This window comes from Haplochromis burtoni, unplaced genomic scaffold (genome assembly GCF_018398535.1).
Source record: "Haplochromis burtoni strain Fernald_Lab_line unplaced genomic scaffold, NCSU_Asbu1 Contig_420, whole genome shotgun sequence".
NCBI lineage: Eukaryota > Metazoa > Chordata > Actinopteri > Cichliformes > Cichlidae > Haplochromis > Haplochromis burtoni.
The window spans coordinates 90292-113033 of NW_024582781.1; the positions used below are offsets into that span (position 1 = coordinate 90292).

The 22742-nt window shown below is 38.7% G+C and overlaps 1 protein-coding gene across 7 annotated transcripts in view; it reads right to left on the reverse strand.

Moving 5' to 3' along the window:
- LOC102314128 (beta-1,3-galactosyltransferase 1) overlaps nt 1-22742 on the reverse strand; it is a 215748-nt gene that overhangs the window by 43399 nt on the left and 149607 nt on the right. For 2 of the 7 annotated variants that reach the window (XM_042213127.1, XM_005944614.3), the window contains 3 exons: nt 19030-19163; nt 16727-16876; nt 15749-15840 (listed from right to left, as the gene is read on the reverse strand). The gene's annotated coding sequence lies outside the window, so the exon portion shown is untranslated. Of the gene's footprint in view, nt 1-15748; nt 15841-16726; nt 16877-18427; nt 18995-19029; nt 19164-22742 lie in introns of all 7 variants that reach the window. The other 5 variants (XM_005944615.3, XM_005944620.3, XM_005944616.3 and 2 more) reach the window with 4 other exon arrangements.

Here is a 22742-nt window from a genome sequence, read left to right on the forward strand (position 1 = left end):
AAGTTCCACAAAGGGATGAATGAAGGACATGCATATTGTATTGAAGAAATAAGTGATGAGAATGCTGTTATTTGCATTTACCATGTCAGACCTTTTGATAAACAAAATTCTAATGAAAGTGAGAACATGTATACTGTTACATCTTTCAGAAAATGTTTTGAAATTGTGGTGCACAGTTCAGAATAAATGTTTTTCAAAAACCATTGCATCTTTTTAGTAAATGTTTATTTCCAAAAGAAATTTCTAGAAGTTCAGAACAGTAAAATTCCCGCTTTTTAGAATGAATTAGAAGATAACTCTTACGTAGTTAAACTAAAATACTCTTTGAGAGTTAATATATAAACTCTTAACACCAAGTGTTAAATTATCAACTCCAGACAGATTTGGTGTTTAACACTAAATCAGAGTTAACGTACCAACTCTCCAAAAAGAGTTAAATTAACACTCTCTGGTGTGGACCCATATGAGCCTTTATGTGTTAAATCAAATCCGACAGTGTTAATTTGGACATGCTGGATTAATAAACATGATGACACTTAAAATAAATTCCTGTGGTGGGAAACTATTTTGTGCAACTTTTTTGTATTTACAGTTTTGAGGGATAAGCCTCTTAAATTTCTCTAACTAGAAATATATGTTAAAAAAACAAAAACATTTTCAATTTTTTTGTAGTTTATTGCACTTTTTTGCAATTTATGTAATTACTATGCACTTAATGCATACATATTATTAAAATTTGGGCTATAATGGTTGTATTGATGTATAGCAACTTGAAATGCTCCCAAAAATGGCCCTACAGCATGTAAAAATATAATATAAGCTCTGGCGGACTTGGTTCTATGGTAGGTCTTAAAGGGTTAAAAGGGACTTTTTTTCTCCCCATTGTCACCAAGTGCTTTCTTATACAGGGCATTCTTTCTAATATTGCAGGGTATTTACCATAAGGCAACTGTTATTGTGAATTGGCACTCTATAAATAAAACTGAACTGAATTGAACAACAACAAAAAAACAGCAGGTGCTCGAACCACTATGATGTTGTGTGCCTCCCTCTGTGTGTGTATGCAGAAGGCACAATAACCTTTTGACCAGCTGCCCACAGCTGTCACAGGCTCTCCAAGGTGAGGCTGCCATCTCTAGCCAACAAGAGAGCTGGTGAGAGGCCATGCTGTTCAGTATGCACCCCAGTAAATAAATGATTTCACCTGTCACAGCTGCTAAATTCAGCTTCACAAGGGTGAAAGCATGTCTTTGAGTTAATTTTATTTATTTGGGCTCATGTGTATGTGTGTGTGTGTGAGAGAAAGAAGAGCATGATGAGCAACAGAGGGCAGAGTGTGGATACTTTTACTGGAGTTTGACATAAATCCTGACAGAAGTACACAGGCTACTTTCCATTGTTCTGTCAACCTGTCAGACACAATTTGGCTTTAAAAACCTCACATATATCAGCATACAGAGATGTGCACACTCACACTGTGCAGCCCTCTAAACTTCTAACCTCATAACGCATCGGTGCTGGCTGAAGGTGTATTCAGAAAATTATATTAACCTGTGCTTTTGTTTGTGTCAGAGCAGCCCGAAGGAAATGCTATGAGATCAGAGGGATTATGTACAGTGTTTTGAGTGTGAATGGCTGTGTGGAGCGTGTACTTATTTGTGGATTTCTTTATTTCTTTATTTATTTTAACAATATGAATGAAGAGCCATGATGTTAAAATGAACCCAGTGACATTTTGGGGCAGTGAGCAGGGAGGGATGGATATAATTTTGAAAGCATCTGTGCACTTCTGAAAGAAAAGGGGACACTGATTGTAAATGATACCAGCAAGAGGCCTGCTGAAAGATTAGGTTCCTTTGTGAAGAGGTAAACAGGGTTAACTGGTATGGATACTGGCTCAATGTACCTCCAGCTGCGTGTCTGGATCTTTGAATGCCACTGTAATGAGAGCTTTTCAAACGCTTCCACCTCTGGGCCAGACTTTGACAGATTAGCCTTTGTTACACAGAGGGAGGCCAGTAAAGGTAAAGGGAGGACAGTGAAAAAGAAATCGGTAGAAGCCATAAAATATCTGCAGCGGCTTTAATGGGATTGTTGATCAATACCAGTGACTCATAGACTATTCTGCCTCTCTCTGTGGCTTCAAGTTTCAAGCCTTGTAAATAAAACACCCATTAGATGACTTAACACCCCTTTAAAGAATTTCTCTAATTAGGATTAAGGAGACGTAAAGAGGCTACATTTAAAGTTAAGCATTTGGGAGAGTTAATGTAGTCTGTTGGAGGCTTTAGAGGTTTTCAATAGCCTCCACTAAAGCCTGGGTGGTGGGATCTTCTATGTTGTTAATATTTCCCAAAGTTTGAATAATTTAAATGAATAGAAGGCAGATTTCAGATTATATTGTGACCTGATGTCACAGCTGCAAATGATTAATATCTTAATCATTTACAAAATGAATTTACCCTGACAACGTATATTATAAGCAGCATCTCTAAAACAAATAAACTGTTATTTCAGACACAAAGTGCTCACAGCAAATTATACTGCTGGACACATTTTTCTGGGTTCTGGTGAATTTTTTATTAACAACTGGCGGAAATGTCTTTATTCATCTAAAAACATTAAACAAAATTAAGTTTAATGAAGCAAGCTCAAAGATTGCTGTCAAATATGTATTATCTTGCATTTTACATTTCTGAATTTAATATTAAACTTGTGTTAATGTCATGTCTGTGTGTAGGCAGACAGGAAGAGAGGACCCAAAATGCAGGACTCACTGAGGTGGAAGTAACTCAAAACACACAGCTTTATTGCTGGTAAGAAGCAGAACAGAAAAACACTAACTAAACTGGAAGAACAGAATAACTAGGCAGGTAGGCTGGCTGGCAAACGGAACACACAGAGGAAGCGAGGGTGAACAGACGTTAACAAAGCGACACCGAGTAGGGGAAGACACAGACACTAAATACAAGAGGTGAACGGAGCGAAGAGGAAACAGCTGGGAGACACGGCTGACGCTGATTACACTGACGAGACAGGGAGAGCACAAAGCTGAACGCACTGACATAGGACACAGACCTACAAAATAAAACAGGAAGCACACGACCGACAGAGACACAGACTCGTAAACAGGCATAATGACGTCATGGACAGACAGAGGGACATACGGGCAAAGAAGACTAAGCACAGGCAACCTAAACCAAACATGAGGGCAAGATAACAAAACCTAAACCAGAAATAATCATCATCGTCATCAACATCATCATCATCGGATAACTAAAGAATCAGAATATAATTAAAATCAAAACAGTATCACCAGAGAATAAGAACTAATCCATAATGCAAAAATAAACCAAAACATAAGAAACTCAAAATACTGGGTCGAACCGACCCAGGACCGTGACAATTAATATGCATACACATCATGTCCTCATTTGAGTCTTCACTTAGCTTCTTTAAATGTGCACGTACCACCTGTTCATGTCATGATGAATGAATTCATTCATTTACATTTATTTGCCAACCTGCAGATCTGCACCTCGACAACATGTCACACATTTTTTAATAAGCTTTTATCTCAAAGATGTTATTGGAAATCACATTTAACGGCAATAAGCTGAAGTAATCATTTTCAGCATGACTTTATCAAACATTCTCATTGCTGTAGAGGGAGTTTTGCCCACTTCTCTTTACAATGTGGAGTGGCTGTAGCTCAGGTGGTAGAGCAGGTCACCTACTAACCGGAAGGTTGGTTCGATACCAGTCTGCTCCAGTCTGTGTGCCAAATATCCCACATGTTGCTCTCCGATACATCCATCGGAGTATGAACGTGTGTGTGAATGTTAGGTAGCAAGCACTTATGTGAATGAACATTTCACACCTCAAACATTTAGTAAACAATTAACTAAATACAAGTAATCTGCAATAAATGACAGGTAGTAAGAAAGAAAATAAACTACTAACTCTTTTATGCTACGTCCACACCTACACGGGTATTTTTGAAAACGCAGCTGTTTCTATGTGTTTGGACCTTTCGTCCACATGTAAACGGCGTTTCGAATCACCGAAAACTGAGATTTTTTAAAACTCCTTTTTTGCGTTAGGTGTGGACAATGAATACAGAGTTGGTCACGTAACGTCAGATATGCTTCACTATATTTTCTAGTCTTTGGCTTAGAATGAAGCTGGTTTAGAAACATATTCAGCGATGCTTCATCTCCTGCTTTGCATTTGTGTGGGAGCCCCGTCAAAAACCTGTCCATTATGCAAGCAGTGTCCAAGCGTTTTTTTTTTTTCCTTTTCGTACAGCGGGCCTCCCCCCCTTGCAATGGCTCTGCACCCCCCCTAGGGTGTGGGCCCCACACTTTGGGAAGGTCTGAGTTAATTGAAGATTGTGGTCATTAATTTATGCATGGGTCTCTTAAGGTCCCACCACAGCGTTGGTGGAGGTACAACATTGGAACACAAACACCCATTTTTTGTGGGAACTTTGTTAACCTGAGCCTCCTCCGTTTTTAGAGAAGCAACTTCCTGCTGGCAACTCAACCAAACAAGCCTTCTAACTCTCCTGTCTTGAACTTGAACTGTAGAATCTGAGATACAGCTGGGTTTTTTTCCCCAAAGTCTCTGAGGATTGGTAAATGGACTGGTTCTTAGATAGCACTTTTTTTTTCCCTCTGAGCACTCAAAGCACTTTATACAACTTGCCTTATTCACCCATTCATTTATGCTCTTTCTATGTAAGTGCTGTCTATTTATCTAACATTCACACACATTCATGTTAGAATGGGGGTTAGTATCCTGCAAGCATATTTAGCATGCAGACTGGAGGGATCGAACCACCAACCTTGCAATTAGCAGATGACCTGCTCTACTATCTGAGCTTCAGCCTCCCCCATTCATCGGGATGTGTTTGCTTCGCAATGGTTACGCAGATTATGGTACTGCCTTAACAAACACCTGATTGTTCCACATGTGCAAATTGCCTAAAATTCTGGTTTTGTAGAGGTGGTAACATTTGCTGATGATCAATTAATCAAGTGCATTTCATTAACAGCACCTGGCTGCTACTTATCGTATTGATTCCTATGGAAGTCGTTTTCATAGCAGAAATATTTACCAGGAATATAATTATCAAATGTCATCTCTGTAACACAGACAAATACCCATCCCTCTCTCTTCATTTATACACTAACTTAGCTCTATCTCAGGCTATTTTTTAAGGCTGTAAAGTTTAGACCAGTGTTTGATCAGTGTCATGAGCTGTGGTCTGTGACTGGAGTTTAGCTGCTCTTTTGCAAAGCTCTGACAGGTTGGGTGTTCAGAGGGCAGTGCAGGCCATGTGTCTGAAAATGCTCAATTTGTTTTTGGTGGATTCCAGTCAGTATGGTGAAAAAAGCAATGTGGACAATAGAACAGGATAACTGCTCTGATAGAACACTTTTTCTTCCTGAAAACACATTCTGTGCACTAGGGCTTCTCAAGAATCCTAATTTTTAAGCAGTTAAAAAGCAGTTTGTTGTGATAGTTTGACAATACATTTTTGTTAACAATTTAGTACATATATATTTCAGTTCAAATTAAAGTACTTTGGCCTAACTTTACATCACCTTAAACATATAAATGCAAAAACCTAAACATATGAAGTCATAAAATTGAATTTATGCATTTTCCTTCTAATTATTATTAAATAATCAATGCCTCTCATTTATGCAATATAGCTATGTGGTGGGGTGTGGTCTCTGGCTCAGCTGCAGGGAAAGGGTGGTGCAGTGGGTTGAGGGGCAGTGCCATGGGAAGGCTGGTGGACACAGCTGATGATGGTTATACAACTGTCCCTCCCCTTTTTCAGTAGCGTGCTGAGACCTGGTGAGGAGAGGAGGACAGAGACGGGGCTGCAGCTGTGCAACAAAGCTGGAGCTGTGCTGGCTGTGTATGCATACTGGCAGCTGAAAAGCTATCACTGTTAATAAACGTGCACCAAAAAATCTCTTTGTGTCCTTTGTGCCTTGACTGTGGTCACAGAGAAGTGTTATAAACTATTTCACTTTGTCCTACTCTTTGTTGTTGAAGGATTGTCTTTTTTCCCGTCTTCCTTCTCTCTCCCCAACCGGTCGCAGCAGATGGCCCCGCCCCTCCCTGAGCCTGGTTCTGCCAGAAATTTCTTCCTGTTAAAAGGGAGTTTTTCCTTCCCACTGTCGCCAAAGTGCTTGCTCATAAGGGATCATATGATTGTTGAGTTTTTTCTCTGTATGTGTTATTGTAGGGTCTACCTTACAATATAAAGCACCTTGAGGCGACTCTTGTTGTAATTTGGCGCTGTATAAATAAAATTTAACTGAATTGAATTGAACTGAATTGAAGGATAATATAGCTCTTTATTGTTTGGACAAACTCTGCGTGGTGAGGAGGATTTGAGAAATGTCACTGAAATAAGTTATGGAGCAGGATTTTATATTTCCAGTGAACTCATAGTACATGGCATTCCTACCACTGTTATTCTAAAAATAACTTAAAATAAACATGATATGGTGTATTACAGTTACTTAAATACTTTTTTTTCCTGTTCTGTTCAGCTGTGTAGCAATCAGAATTGTTGTTTGAAGGCAAAACGTCAAACAGATTTACTTTCACAAGTGGAGCATTACGGCATTACACCTGTGTGGACACTTGTGTGTACACATATGTGTCTAATAGTGGGTGTGGTGATCCACTCCCCAGGACCTGAAGCAAGCATGGATAAGACCCGGGCCCCAGACATGCAGAGGCCTCCCAGAGCATGAGAGCGCCAGGAGGACCATCACAAGGAGAACCGCGGCCCCCATTCCTAGAAGAGCAAAGGGAAACCCACCCTGAACATCTCTTGACCTGTATAGTGCACTCTATGCAGGATTTTGTTTTTGTATTAATTGTAGATTGGGATTTCTAGTTATTTTAAAGGTTTTTAAACATATCTGGGAGCAGAAGTTGTGGTCAAAGCTGACTGACAGAAATCTACTGGAAATCCATCTGGGCCTGAAACCTTTTAATTGGGCATATTTTTTAGGGCTTCCTGGAGTTCAACTGATGTCAGCAGTAAATCCAGTGCTTGCTTGCTTGACTGTCTGATAATTTGAGAAGGGTTAAGTTATCAAAGAATTGATCAATTTTGTCTTTGGGTTTATCTGAGGTGAATATAAAGTATTGTAAGAGTCCCTGAAAGAGTTGTTTATTCTATCAGGATCATATACTGTATTTCCAGTTAAGACTTTAACAGAACATATAGTTGTTTTTTCTTTATTAATCTTTAACTGGTTAGGTAGAAATCTACCTGATTTGTTACTAGGTTCAAAAAGTCTTTGTACTACTAAGAATTGATTTCCTTTTATCAATAATTTCATGTAATTCTAGTTTTGCTTTTGCTCAGCATTTGCTGATCCAGCGTGGTCATGTAGGCTTCTTCTAAGGATTTAATGGTTCCCTCTAATTCCTGACTCTCTGAGCAGATGCTGATGTTCCAGGCAGGTCATTTTATCTTTAAGCAATAATGTTTTAAATCTCCAGTTTTTACTTGATAAAACCTGATAAAATAAGGAATGACCTCCTTATTTACTACAGTTAAAGCCATAGGAGCATGATCGCTGACAGCTATAGGCTGTATCTCAGTGTCTGAAATGTCACTCAACAGTGAGCTGCTGACTAGGAAATAATCCAGACGTGAGAAAGACTGATGGACATGTGAGAAGAAAGTATATTCCCTATGGTTAGGGTGAAGAAAACACCATGCGTCGCAAAGTCCAGTGTTTAACTATATTTGTGGATCGCTTATTGCACTGAGTTCCAGCTGTACTTCATATAGTCCAAAGTTGAGGTTGCCCCCAAGAACAAGTGAGCAGTCTAGGTGTTCAGGCAGTGCAGTAAAAAGTGTTGAAGAATGAGGGGTCATCAACATTTGGGCCATATATACTGACAGTACATACGTGAGCGCTTCTGAATGAAGCCCTCTCGGATGGGCCTCTTTACTGGCCAAGAACAACTTCTTTCAAGAGAAGTCGCCTGGCAGACTCCCCCAGAACAACATTGCCACCTGGCAAAGACTTTGGCAACAACTCAATCAATAAGCGCTTGTCCATCTTTGACGACCTCAGATTTAGGTTTCTTGCATCAGCTGACCAAAACACTGGAATGTTTGACTGAAGCTTTGCGGCTTCCAATGTTAGGGTGCTGCCTTACTGTACACATGAGGACAGAATTATGCAGATGCATTTTATTAGTTTTATAAAGGTGGTTTTGAACTGAGCAATCATGCACTAACCTAATTTCATCTCCCAGAGTTCCTATGAAATGGACTCAGACACACCAGGAAACCTCAGTTTGCAATCAAGACTTCTGCCGTCTCCATTACTCAACAGACCAAGTAAGTAGAGCAGTTTAACTGATTGTGTCACATCAACAAGGTTCTGTAGCAGTACAACACCTTTCTTTAATCGTTTGCGATTTAAAGGGCTAACAGAAATGCCTCTATGCTCAATAATCAAAGCACTGCCTTTTGAGATCATCATCTATGATAGCTGATTTTATTCCTGCATTTCATGAATTTATCTCCTGTGTAGCAGCAAAGCACACTGCAAGCACAATCTCCTGCAGGTTAAGCTGGAGTAACCAAGTAGGTTTTGTATTGATCGACCCTGAAACACTGTAAACACACCAAGTGCACTCAGCAACATTAAAACTCCAAAGAAGACCCGTAAAAAGTCGGCAACAATCAAAAAGAAAAACACAGAATTGGCTAGTTCTGTTTCATAAAAACTGCCACTGTCAGACCAAAACAGCTTATTTTCCTAGTTTTAGGGAACTACCACTAGTTTGCGTAAAATCATTTAAGAGCTTCACACAATTATAAGACATAAATCTTATTTAATTAAATACAAACAAAAATTCTAGAATTTCTATCACTATGAAATTTGACAATAATGAATTTGCTTTGTATAAATATATAAATAAATATTTAATTTTCAATTTAATTCAATTTTATTTATATAGCGCCAAATCACAACAGCAGTCACCTCAAGGCGCTTTATATTGTACAGTAGATCGTACAATATATATCAGATATCTACATGAGAACGCTGATGTTTTCAAAACTGTTCCGATTAAAGTAATAATGGTTAGAAAGTAAGTAAGATGTAAGAAAATCTTTCATTTTCTTCACTCCAAAATAATTGGATAATTATTATCCGCAAAACCTCGGTATCTGTCAGGATGCTTTAAAATAAATTACACAAATGATACTAAGTTAGTAAGAATGAAATTATTAAGCAAAACAAAACAAGGGACACACTACATACACTTCCTGATCCCACGGTGGATAGATCTTTTTTTTTATGCCAGATGCCCTTTCTTCCAACACGGCCGGGGATTTGTGCCATTAAAATACAACATCCATTATTAATGCAAGTTTATGAAAGAGACATTCCTCTAAAGTCACAAGTGCATATTTAATGGAAAATTAATGATATTTACAGATCAGAACGTTAATTCACTGAAAAATACTATAGATTAGATTGTGTCGATTTCGAAAATAAGCACACTGATGTGATATCATATTTCTTATTCGTATTTATTCTCATGGTCATTTCAGTGACTCCTTGTTTCTCAACCCTCCAGCTGATGGTTATAGATTTAGTGATTGTTTTAATGAGGGACAGTCTCCCACATCACGAAGTGAAGCCACAGCACACAGTGAATTTTATTTCACTCTGTGCTGCATCTTTGTGTTGCAGTGTATCAGTGACGACAGGAAGTTATCCAGCAGTGGTCTTACTGTTTTTGATGGTTATCAGACAGCAGATCTATCTGTAAGATTACCTGCTGGATTGCTTGGCTTCTTCTGGGAAGGATCAATTTTTGGCTCCACCACCACTCCCGTTCCACCCCACCACAAAACGATGGCTGTGCATGTGTGCGAATATGTGCAATTCGCCAACAAAAGTACAGTTTCAGGGAAGTGCATGCCTTCAATTTACTATCTCTCCTCAACTTGCTTTTCTCTCTTACTTTCCCTTCCCCTTTTTTTAGTCCTCTAGTATCTTCTCCCATCTGTCCTTGACCACATGTAAAACAGCTTCCATCAAAGCAGGATCAGTCAGCTCCTTGTAGAAATCCCTAGGGTTTAGTCTCTACCAAAAACAACCTCTGGTTCATGGACATTCAGCTGCAGGGCAGCCTGACAGTTGAAACCAGGTCCTCTTCTCACAGTATTTCTCATTACCCCATTCCTTTGTGCAATAAGGTTGGCTCTTCAGATTTTGACCGACATGGGGAGTGATGTCTGCATGGTTCTCAGTTTCTTTATCAGACTCCTGCTCAGTCTCATGCTGGCTGTCTCACTGAATGAATGACAAAAACATCTCTGAAGCAGATGGCAACATGAGCCTGATTCAAGTCAATGATATCAGCTAAGAAGGCCTTACAAGAGTGAAATCCTGAAATTGGACATTTTAGCCACTAAGGAAGTTCTCTCATCTGTCTACATTTATTGACATATGAGCTTATACCTGCTGCTCTTTTCTTTTCCGTAGTTCTACTTTTTCATATAGTCAAACCTTCACCAGATTCACCAGATTATAAGGTTTGGTTATTAGGGTTTGGTTAAGATGAGTCCTTTCTGAAGCATTATCATCTATTTGAAACACCCAAATGGAAAAACTTACAGCAGTAAAGTCACAACATGAATTGAATACAGCAAAGTGAAACCTACCCTCTTAACACTGATCAAAATAAAACTGCTCAATGACAAAACAAAGAACCTCTAAATTTTTGAGGAGCTTTGGCAGAAAGCTACTGGGCTTCTTTAAGTTTTGTGAAGAAGTTTCACCTCTTATCCAAGATGCTTCTATAAGAGTGCCAGGTATTTAAACCCCAGTGGGATTGTTCCGTAAGAGTATTAATTATGCACGTAAACACATGTGTTTACGTGCATAATTAATACTCTTACGTCTTACGTCTTTTTTCACACCTTGGCTCATGAGCCAAGGTGTGAAAAAAGACCTGGATTAATATCGCCAGAAGTTTCGGGTAAAACCATTGTGACACCTTGAGTGAGGCCTCCCCTATCATGTTGACGTATTGAGGTCAAAATTGCAATGTAGGTGGCAGACGCCTGGTGTCGTAAGCCCCCTCTTTTTAAAAAATGGTGATTCACAGTGGACATAGATGGCCATTCGTGATATTTTATATACTAACTATGCTACATATAGACAACTTTTCATTTAGTTTGTCCATAGCAACTCATATCAACCTTACAAGCACACGTTGGTTGTTTAAAACAACTGGATGAGAACACTTGAAAGAGCTGTTTTTATACAGTTTTCAGCTTTATTAATGTGTAAGCAAGGACTCTTGTTGGCTTTTTGCAAATGCTTTGATTCCACCTACGTCATCTGTATCAACAGTAGTTCACTTGGGTTTACTTTTTTCCCTCACATTGCCACATCTTTGCTGCCTTTGGTGCATTTGTGTAGGTCTTACCAAACAGGGCTAAATATAAGTGGTCAAATGTTCATATGATCAGAATCAGAATCAGAATACTTTATTGATCCCTGGGGGAAATTATTTTTTGTTACAGTGCTCCATTATAAACCAACATTAAGACAAGACGGACAATACGCTAACTAAGAATAGTACAATATAAACATATATATACATACATACATAAGTCACTCATAAATAAATAGCTGGAAAAGAAACATGTGTAGTTGTAGCAGTAACCAGTGTGTTAAGTGGATGCGTTGTACAGGGAGATGGCCACAGGCAGGAAAGATTTCCTGTGTCGTTCAGTGGTGCTTTTCGGTAATCTCAGTCTCTCACTGAACGTGCTCCTGTGACTGACCAGCATGTCATGGAGTGGGTGGGAGGTGTTATCCAACATTGTCTTTATCTTGGACAGCATCCGCCTCTCCGACACCACCTTGAGGGAGTCCAGCAACATTGCTGGCCTTACGGATTAGTTTATTAAGTCTGTTGGCATCTGCGACCCTCAGCCTGCTCCCCCAGCATGCAACAGCATAGAGGATCGCACTGGCCACAACAGACTCATAGAAAATCCTCAGCATTTTCTGGCAGATACAGAAGGACCTCAGTCGCCTCAAAAAATAGAGACGACTCTGGCCCTTCCTGTGAAGTGCTGTTGTGTTTTTAGCCCAGTCCAGTTTATTGTCAATGTGTACTCCAAGGTATTTATAGTCCTCCACAATGTCAACACTGACCCCCTGGATTGAAACAGGGGTCAAGTGTTTCCTGGTCTTCCTGAAGTCCACGATCAGTTCCTTGATCTTTGCCACGTTGAGCTGCAGATGATTCTGCTCACACCACGTGACAAAGGAGTCGACCACAGCCCGGTACTCTGTCTCATCATCCCTGCTGATGCATCCAACCACCGCAGAGTCATCAGAAAACTTCTGAAGACTGATTGATGATGTGCCCTGCTTTCAAATGAAAGGATTTTTCCTATTGAATATGTTTCAGGAACTCTTTTATGGTGTGTATTTCATGCATGTTCATTTCGCAATGAGTGCTATTTATCAAAGTAACACTTATTTTGACAAAGTAAACCATTTTAATCTACATTTCTTTCAAGGCTGCTTTTTGTGTATGTGTAACGTTGGTAGGGTCGGTGTATTCTCTGCAGGACTTTTATCTTATTCTGACAGAACAACACATGATGATGATGCCAAGAGTAACAAAGTTCACAAACGGCGAGCACAAAGGCTTGTTTACCCTTCCCTCCTCAGCTCACGGTCATACATCCTTTTAAATGAAGGTCCTTTTTCACCTTTCACTCAAAAAACAACAAACAATAACAACAAACTCTACACCCACTCAATGCTCTGAAAATGAGGTGTAGTTGCTAGGATGTGTCAATTAAGTTGTAATTGACTGTGTTGTTGCCCTCTCATTGATTTCTAAGTATACTTTTTCATTTGCTATGGTTGGATTGACTGTTGTGGCAATGGCTACAATACAGACAACAGAGTTGTTCACCGCCTCTCACTTCTAATACTGCTTTCTGTCTGTCCTTGAAAGGAGCATGTATAAAAGCTGCTGGAATATAACAGCAGAAGCATGGTAAACTAAATGGGTACAACCACAACCAGCCATTCTCTCAGATTGTTTTTTTTTTTTTGTGCTTGGCCTTTTTTTGCAATAAACTGTTGGGTGGGATTTGGGGAAGCAAACAAAATTACACATTAAAAAACAAAATCTCCCTGTCTCCCTCTGGTTTCATATCTAAAGATATCTAGATATCACATTTTGCACATTCTTTTGCAAAACTAATTTGAAATCAGTATTGAAATTTGTACTGTACTGTACAAAAATCTCAAACTTTAGCCTAAGAGGATCACAATGATGTGACTAATGCCAGACTGCACTAGAGTACATACACACACACACAAACATGCACACACACACACATTTATGAGAGGTTTGAGTTAGGCATACCCCCTGAATATTTCTGGCTGCAGGCTTTGGACAATGACTGGCAATAATGGTTATTATTATTATTAGTTATTTTTGCCTTAACATGCAAAACTCGAACAGTTCTCTACTGCCAGGGGCACAGTGCATAATCGGAAATTATGGACTATGTAATACAACATACATTATAGCATAGAAAATGTTATATGGGATTATACAGACTCAGTATATACTGTACAAGTACATAGACAAACTAAATTAGCTGAGGCTGACATGAAAAAAGGTTATGAAATACGTTACAGTGCGACAAATTTTAGAGCAGACTGTTTCTCCGCACTGTACTCTGACCAGAATTACAGCAGTCAATACGCAATAATATGGAAATGTAATTTTTACCATTCAGTGACCAGGCCTGCATTGCAGCGTGCATTAAATCACCAATTAAAGCACCCATAGTCAGTTTTAAGAGCGTAGCGATCATCTTTCCATTGGTTTAATTAGGCTAATTAATTGATATTTGAAACATTGCTCATTGTAATTACATTTAATCAAGGGGTGACCTATTAGATGGCGAGAATCATAATGGTTGTGAAGAAGACCTTTCTGCTGGTTACTTAAGCTTGACTGACTCTTGATGAAAAGAAGAGCTGGTATTTTAATTCATATTGTTGATGTAGTTAGACCAGACTAAAATAAAACAAACAAAGGCCTACTTCTGAAAAAAATCAAAGGAATAGTTCATTATTGCAAAGGCACATTTTTGCAGTCTTTCACAGTCAAAATACGTCTGTGCAAAAATTCATTCACTGAAAATTGGCGGTATATCAGAAAACATCAGCTTACATCAGTTTTCATTTATAATGCCCCATCTTTAGACCACTTGAATTACCTAAAACGGAGGGAAGTTCCTTCCATTTAAAGGGGTCATTACTATTTTGTGTTAGATAGTGGATGAACTAAGCTGCACCAAGGCCCAGTATAAGAAGCTGGGGTTAATTTGGTACTCTAATAGAGCCTAAGAAAAAATATGGAGTCGAAAACATAAATAAGATTCCTTTAAAAGATCACAGACCATCATTCTTCCGAGGGAATTTAACCACCCTCTCTGAACATTATGCACCTGATGAGACAGGCAAAACAAAACTGAACATGACGCACACAGGACAAATGACTATCAGAATAAAGCAGGAAACAAACAGAGGCCAGTCACAGGAAAACATGGAAAACACAGACTCAGACTGACTGAATACAGGGAACGGGAGACAAGACTAGCAAGACAGAATGAGGACAGAGAAACAGAGAAACCAGACAGACAAAAAAAGAACAAAAACTAGACACACCAATGAAGTCGGTGTCAGAAATACACAAGTCCATGATGTTGTAAATAAATGTTTTAAGTCATTTCTAATTTTTAATGACTAGTCTCATTTTTGTCCAGAGTGGATGCCCATAAAAACGTTTCCCAGTCCAGACTTCCAGTTTGATACAACACAATAACCAAATATCCCAACTGGGAAGTGTTAAACTTGAAACTTTCAAACAATCTCTTATTTTCATTAGGATGGAAATAATTACAACAAAGAATCTTTCCAAATTTGGCTGGGCAAATAGAAAATATTTTTAACGATCTGTGAAGGAACACACAATGAGCCAGCTTTTAGAATAAAGATGATAAACATGCAGAATATTCAGGCCTAGGCTACAGTACATCAGCCAAATCCACATTTTATACCCAATGATAGCAGACCTCCATATAACATGAGAGAGGAGATTGCTGTGATGAAAATCACTGCAAAATGGTATCTGCAAACCACAAAGTACAAGACCCAGAACCACTGGCTTCACCTGCAGTTGAAGTACTGCAGAGGAAATTTACAAAAAGCCATTCAAGAGCTTCAAGAACAGCTGGGAGAGGCTCGTAGGAGCAGACCCGAGTCTAACACTGAGGAGAACTTCACCCCTGAGGTGACTGAAGCTTCTGTTGAATACAGCAAGACAGCTAACACCACTGCAGAGCTGAGTCTGGAGACCTCAACCCAAACAGCAGAAGCTCCACACACAGACTCCACAGAGCTGAAAACAACTAAGAAGCAGCATGAAGAGATCGAACAATTCTCAAAACTCAAAAACATCAGGAAGAGGAAGCTGCAAAACGCAAAGAACAAGAAGAGAGAATCCGCTGTGAGATCGCAGAGCTCGAAGCCAAACTCTGCGCCACTGAGGCCCTGCGTGAAAAAAGGATTTGAAGACACAGAACTTGAAACAAGAGCTGGAAAAGACCAAAGCTTCTTACCTGGAAATCGTAGAGAAGCAAAAATAGGAGAACGCAAACATCACAGAGAAAGAGACGTAGAAAAGATCGTACTGCGGCAGACTTTGCAGTCTCTGCAAGAGACAAGAAAAAAACAAGAAACAGAGGCCAGCATTACTGAATTAGAAAATCCTCAGGACCAAAATAAGACAGGACAGGAGCCAATAGCAGAGAAACAAGCAAAAGTGGGGAAGCAAAGAAAAAGAAAAAACCCAAAAAGAAAATGAAGCACATTGACAAAATGAAGTTTTTCCTCCCCACTGTCACCCAAGTGCTTACACACAGCTTGTTTTTTTTCTTTTATTCAGTTCAGTTCAATTCATTCAAAAAAAAAAATCGGAATTGTGAAGATTGAATTTTGTCTGATTTAAAAAGTATTTAAAATGTCAAATTACCACAACGCAACAGCAGAAATAGTTTTTTGCTCTGTGGATAGTTTCCACTATATCTGTGCTGTTGATGCCTTTGGGGGCATTTTTTGTCAGTTGCCTGTTTTGGTTTTATCTCTACTAGCAAGCCCCTGGGCTCCACGCAGGAGACGGGGAACAAACAAACATATATACACACCTGTAACCATGACATTCATTATGAAACAGAAAACTGGACACGTGACAGCAGTGCGAGAACTTTTGTCACTCACATCACTCATAATTTAGTGCAGGAAGATGTAGTTCACTGTCAGCTTTTACAGCCACGAGTGAAGGATCTGCTATCTGTTTAAAGTCAACACAGCTACAGTGCACATTTGTATCATCCCCTGTGTTGTGAATTTTATGAGCCATGTATCTGCTGATACATATGAGAAAGCAGCTTGCAGTGATGTTTCTTCCTACTGCCATGCGGGCACGACAAACAGACAAGAAAAAGATATATAACTGTAACAAGACACTGCATTTTTTAATTATTTATATAAGAGCTTATAAGAAACATTTAGGATTAGATAATGCAAGACATAGATACCTCTGCATTTTACACAGTCACATAGAAGTGAAATCACAGTTCATTCTGATGAGTAAGTGAGAAGAGCAGCAGACACTCAATATCTCTCAGTACAACCAGTCCAATAGCTTCTCGTATGGACAGGATCAGGTCTCACAGTGGAGGGAGCAACTGTGGATATAAATCCAGCACACACACTGTTTGAGAAATACACACATATATCCAAGGCTAAAGATTTTGGCAGGAATGGGAATGGCATGAATAAAGATTTTCTGTTGTGCATGCTCAGGAATTATTTGTAGTCTCTTGTTTAATTACAAAGCTTCTCATTCGTATGTCTCTCTTTACACTGTATTCTCAATTTCCTAAATATCATCTGTTGTTTTTCATCTCCAATTCTCACTGTTTCTATAATACCCAGATGGTGTTATTATGTCATGATAGCAGGTGTTTCATTAAGACTTGTAGTGCTGATACTAAGGATTGAGAAATTTACAGGCAGGGACATTTTGATGACCCGGGCTACGCATCGAAAGGTACCCCTGAGACAATGGATGATGATGTCTTTTAATTCAGCCTCAATTGGTATCTGGACAGAGTCAGGTCATCACAATTACACACTCCAGCAATCAACATTTGTATACATGCAATAGTGTTGTAATGTGTCGAAAGCCTAGATTAGCCACACAGAGATATGGGAAATGTAGATACAATTACAGTGCCTTGTGACGTTAAATATCTGAACACGGTGTTACCCACCACCACTGCTGTAACTGATCACTATGGCCGTTCACAGAAACAACATCAATGTAGCTTTTTTTCTGCTTCGGGGTAGATTACGTTTGAGATCCATTCAAGATCTAAGAAACCACTGATTAGTGATCAAACACTTCTCTGGAAATTAGTGTTACAGTCTATCAAAGATCCCAGTTTGTGGATAGTAAGAGGGCATATAGCTGAGCATGAGTGACATCCATCCATCCATTCTCTTCTGCCTATCCCAGCTGTCGGTCGCAGCCGGTCGCCAGTCTGTCGCAGGGCGCATTTCTTTCATATAGTAATTCTACAACAGCAAAGCCATGTCCTTGCTGACCAGAGCCTCCTCAGTTCAAATTCTGTTTTCCTGTTCTTTAATCTCCTCCACTGTGAACAAGAGTTTTGCAGTCACAAGAATAACGCTACTGTCTTAACAATACAGCCAAAGAATTCATTAAATAAATGGATTAGTGTTATACTTTTTTAATACTACTTTTCAATATTTCAATACTTTTTAAATACTTTTTAAAATATACTTTTTAAATTGTACAATTCATCCATGTAGTGGAGGGGATTTTTAAAACTTGGATTTGTACTGCTCATATATATACAAAAAAGTCCCACTCCCTGGAGGTGGCATGTGTGCTCCTTAAACTCGACCTCGATTAGGGGCCGTGGACTCTGAGGGTTCTGCACAATATCTTAACTGTTCCTAGGACTGCACTCTTGTTACACAGACCTCTGATGTTGTATTGTCTTATGTTCCTGCTCAGGTGGTTCATGTTGTGGTGAGAGAGGTAATTGCGGTTGGAAAGATCCATCATGATTACAATTGTTATTCCTTTAGGAATAGAATAGAAGAATAGAATCAAACTTTATTAATGCCTTGGGGAGGTACCCTTAGGGAAATTATGATTAGAGCAAACACCAGTTCATGTTAAATCCAAAAAAGACAAAAATAGGTACAGTAGATGTAGGTCATGTTGGGTGATGGTGCTGTTCATCTCTTCATTCCAGAGACTGGTCAGATGTCTGCCTTTGTGATGTTGACTGGTTCATGCTCTTCATCTCACTCTCCCAGATGTTTTTCCAGCTTTCCCAAGTTTCAGCTATCTCCTTCTGCTTTTATTCAGAGAACACATTTATTGCCTTGGCTTCTGCCTCTCTGATATTTCTCTTTAGCCCAGTAGCCAGAGCTCTGAGTCTTTGCTTAGCAGTTTCTTGAGCCTCAGTTATGGACATCTCGTTGTACCTCTATTCCATTTAGGACCTGTTTCTTATGACGTATTTCTGCACCTGAGTTAGCCTCCAGCATTCTTCCCCATGGGGGTTTTCCTCTGTTGCAGTAGCATATATGAGCTCATTGGTTTCAGTGAGTGAAACTGGCAGTTGGGATGTTGCATAGAGCAGTATTCACATCTGCAAGCGTCTCCTCAAATGCTCTTGGTTGGGTGGCTCCTGTCAGCTGGGCCACAATTTTCATCCTTAGTCCAGATGCTGGGCATCATGCAGTTCTGGCCTAGCCCGAGAACCCTTAACGGATACATGGAAAAAAAAATAGGACTTACTGAGTTGATAAAGAACGTTGTGACACCACTCAGTGTGATTGCTCTTATTAAGTATAGTGAAGACAGATAACAGGACACAGGGTAAGTTGATGTTGCTTCATAGTACAGGCTCCATGGTACAGGATGTGGTTCACCTGTGAAATATTAAAATATCAATTAGGAAAAAGACTGACACAGATCACCCAGTGGTGTTTAAGACCTCTGCATGTCACATTGATGAAAACTGCATAATTTTGTTTCTCTGTGGTTCCCAGTTTCTCAGAGCTGTCTAAGTAATGTTTTAACTGAAAGTGTTCACTGCTGTTATTTCCATAAGAAGCAGTGTTTGCGTTTGATGTTATTAATCGGCATTAAAGCATTGTTCAGTTCATTATGTATCTTTACATTTACTGTTACCTGTTTTTCAGGATTTTCCACTCTTAACTAAAGATGAAATGTTTATGTTAAACAAATCTATGTGATTTGTACAAAGCAGCGTGGGAGAGAAAATGCGATGTTTGCTGTTTAATGTCATATGTATGTTGTATTATTTTACTGTTGGTCAAGGCAGCAACAGCTAAGCCTCAGATACAGACCTTTAAGTCTTAAAGCCAAAAAGCCAAAAAACACGAGCAAAAATAAGTTTATGTTTACAAAGAATAACAGGACTAAAGAAATTTTAACGAGAGCGCCTTATTTTCACTACAAACTGACAACAGTCAATAAAATGTCTTTTTCTTAGTTTAAAAACTTGCCCAAGCTCAAACTCATGGCTGCGCCTTTTAAACCCGCTCTTAATTAGGGAGAAGTTGCCTAGCAACACAGCAGAAATTGTGAATGTGATAAGAAAAAATGTATGATGTTTAAAAGATCAAAACAAGCCATATGTTTAAAGGAAGAACTCATAATGTTTCAGTTCAGGGAAAGTCAGAACCGAGAGATTAGTAAGATTTCAATGTCATCTTTTCATTTTATCTGACTCAAGCAGGATAACATAAAAACTTTCAAGCTGAATTTTATTAAACTTGTTGGTAACGTGTAAAATTAAAGGTCCTAAATGAAACATCAGATGAAGGATCTCTTAAATCTCTTGACCCCCCAAAAAAAATAAAAATATGCTATTAGTCAATCAAGTCTTAAAAATGATTAAACTAAACTAATATTGATAATACCACCTAATTTCATGAAACTTGGAGGAGCTACTGCTGCTATTAGACTGGCAGGGGCAGTGTGAAACATGCTGCTTCCCCAGTTTGTTAGTGATTCAGACATCGGCCACTTTATGTGTGAGATTTGACCCTACAATGAATGGAACCTAATGCAGGTTAGTCAGTTGACTATTTTTTGATAGTTACCTTAATATTTGGGTAATTATGGTCTATGGGGACACACCCACCACTTTTTAATCATATCACATAATTATCAAAATATAGTTTATAAACTGTGAGTCTGTGTTTGGATCCCATTTTAATGTCTTAGAGGCTTCCTCTCCTTCACCGTTAGCAGTTTTTTCCCCCTTATGTTTTCACTGTTTAGGACATTTTCCAAAACAGTCATATCTTTTAGTGAGGTGAGCAACTGAAGGGGCAAAGACATGAGATTGTTCTATTAAAATAGTCATATTCAGTTCATATTTTAATAGGGAAATGAAAAAGAGTGCATGTTAAAAGGGGCTGAAATGGCATTCAGTTTATTGGCCTTTGGCAAATTATTATTACATTTAAAATTCTTTATTTAAAAATGAAATCTCATTGAGATGGGGATTGCTTTGTGAACAGAAAACATACAATCTGAGACTAGACAGACATAAAACAAAACACAAATACATACTGCAGGTATATTGCAAATATAACCTTTAAAATATTCGGATTAAAAAAGAGAGAATGTAGTTTCTATTTTTCATTCAGTTCATTTTATTTGTATAAAGCAGTTTTTTTTAACCTAGTTTGGCTAAGCATTATTAAGAGGTGCAGCTTGTGCTAAAATGTCCTGTGACCTGACATTGTAAGTACTATATTTAAATGTACCAAGGGAGAAGAGGAAATTGGGCATTCTTTGAAGTAAAACTTTATAAATAAGAATTGTGCACGTTTTTGTTTGATAAGACAAAAAAGATCAAACCTTTTCGTCTAGGATCAATTGGTGAGTGAGAAGTATTTGGACAAGAAAAACATAGTAGTTTACCAGATGTTTTCAGGTCTCGAAAGCTATTAATTTATATGAAATAAAACATGAAGGCAGAGTTTTACTGATGGCTAAGGTCAGATTTTTTTCTCTGTTCTGTACTGTAGGTTTAAGGACAGAGCAATAAAGGGTCAAATTCTTAAAACTTCTACCTAACTAGAAGTCAACTAAAATAGACAGAAGAAGACATCTCTCACATAGAGGCCAGAATTTCCATCACTGTGCCCTGATTTCACTGTTCCATCAAGTTTTCAATATAAATGGAGACTGGCTTAAGCTCGCCTGCCGTGTCAGATGGTGCACACAGGGACAACAGGAGATGTAGACTGTGATTAACACTTCTGATATCCACCATCATTTCTCAGTTCAGATGGCTTTTTTCTTCTATCCTTCTTGGCCTTTAGATGTAAGATAAGATGAAACTTTAATGATCGCCCTGGAACGGGGTCAATGGAGCCACAAACAGTAACAAGACAGAGCGAAGAAATAGAATACAAAGGCGAGAGCAGGCCATATAAATACATGCAGACAGCGAGTATGAAATAAACTAGAAAAAAATACTCATATAGGTGATAAATGGGTGGAAGTACACAAAATGTAAACAGCATTACTATAATGTATTGAACAAAATTACGTATACAAACATGAAAATGTAGTTTCTTTAAAAACAACAGTAATAAAGCAGTCACTGAAATGACAGCTCTACAAATGTTGTTCTTTAAAATGTCTATAGGGATGATTTAGTTTGAAGTATTCATGAGCTGACAGAGTTTTCCTCAGAACTGCAGGCAGGATGTATCATTGACTGCTAACTCCTCTATTTTTCATCAAAGACTCATCACCAAAGGTTGAACTGGAGACCTCTAGGTATGATATTCGAAAGGAAAAAACACACAAAAAAACAACTCTAGCTGCCGTCTGGGATGTCTTGCATGTTACACCTTCACACAGGCACTTAAACATGAATGTGAAGGCAACAATCAAAACAAACTGAAAAGGTTTTCACACTGTGAAGCGAGGAGAGGCTGGTGGAGAGGGTAAGGCATGTATAGTAACTTACAGTATTCGACTAATATAAATATACGTATATGCTATGTGAAAAAGGCAGTGAATGCTGGTGTTGTGAAAACAGCGGGAAGTTAGTTATTGTTGTTTGGACCGACAATTTACCTCACTGTAGAACTGCCCTTGAAAACCATTAGGGTATTTGACATAAAAAGTTTTACTGATGGTATAAGGTCAAACAGAAAGAGAGTAGTGACTTAGACACCTCATAAAAAACATTTTTAGATACTTTTCATGGGGGAAAATAAGCAAAAATGATATTGGCCACAATCACAGAACTTGAAAAAGTTGATATCTTGGCTGCCATGTGTAAAGGTTCTTCATCATTTTATATTAACTAAAAGGATACCCTTGCTTTGCCTGTGCATTGTTTATTGAGCAATGAGCTTATTTTCTGCCTTGGTCATCAGACTGTAACAAATCAGTGAAAAAAGCTGAGGAGTAGAGCAGGGCGATATGGCCAAAAATATTTATCACGATATATA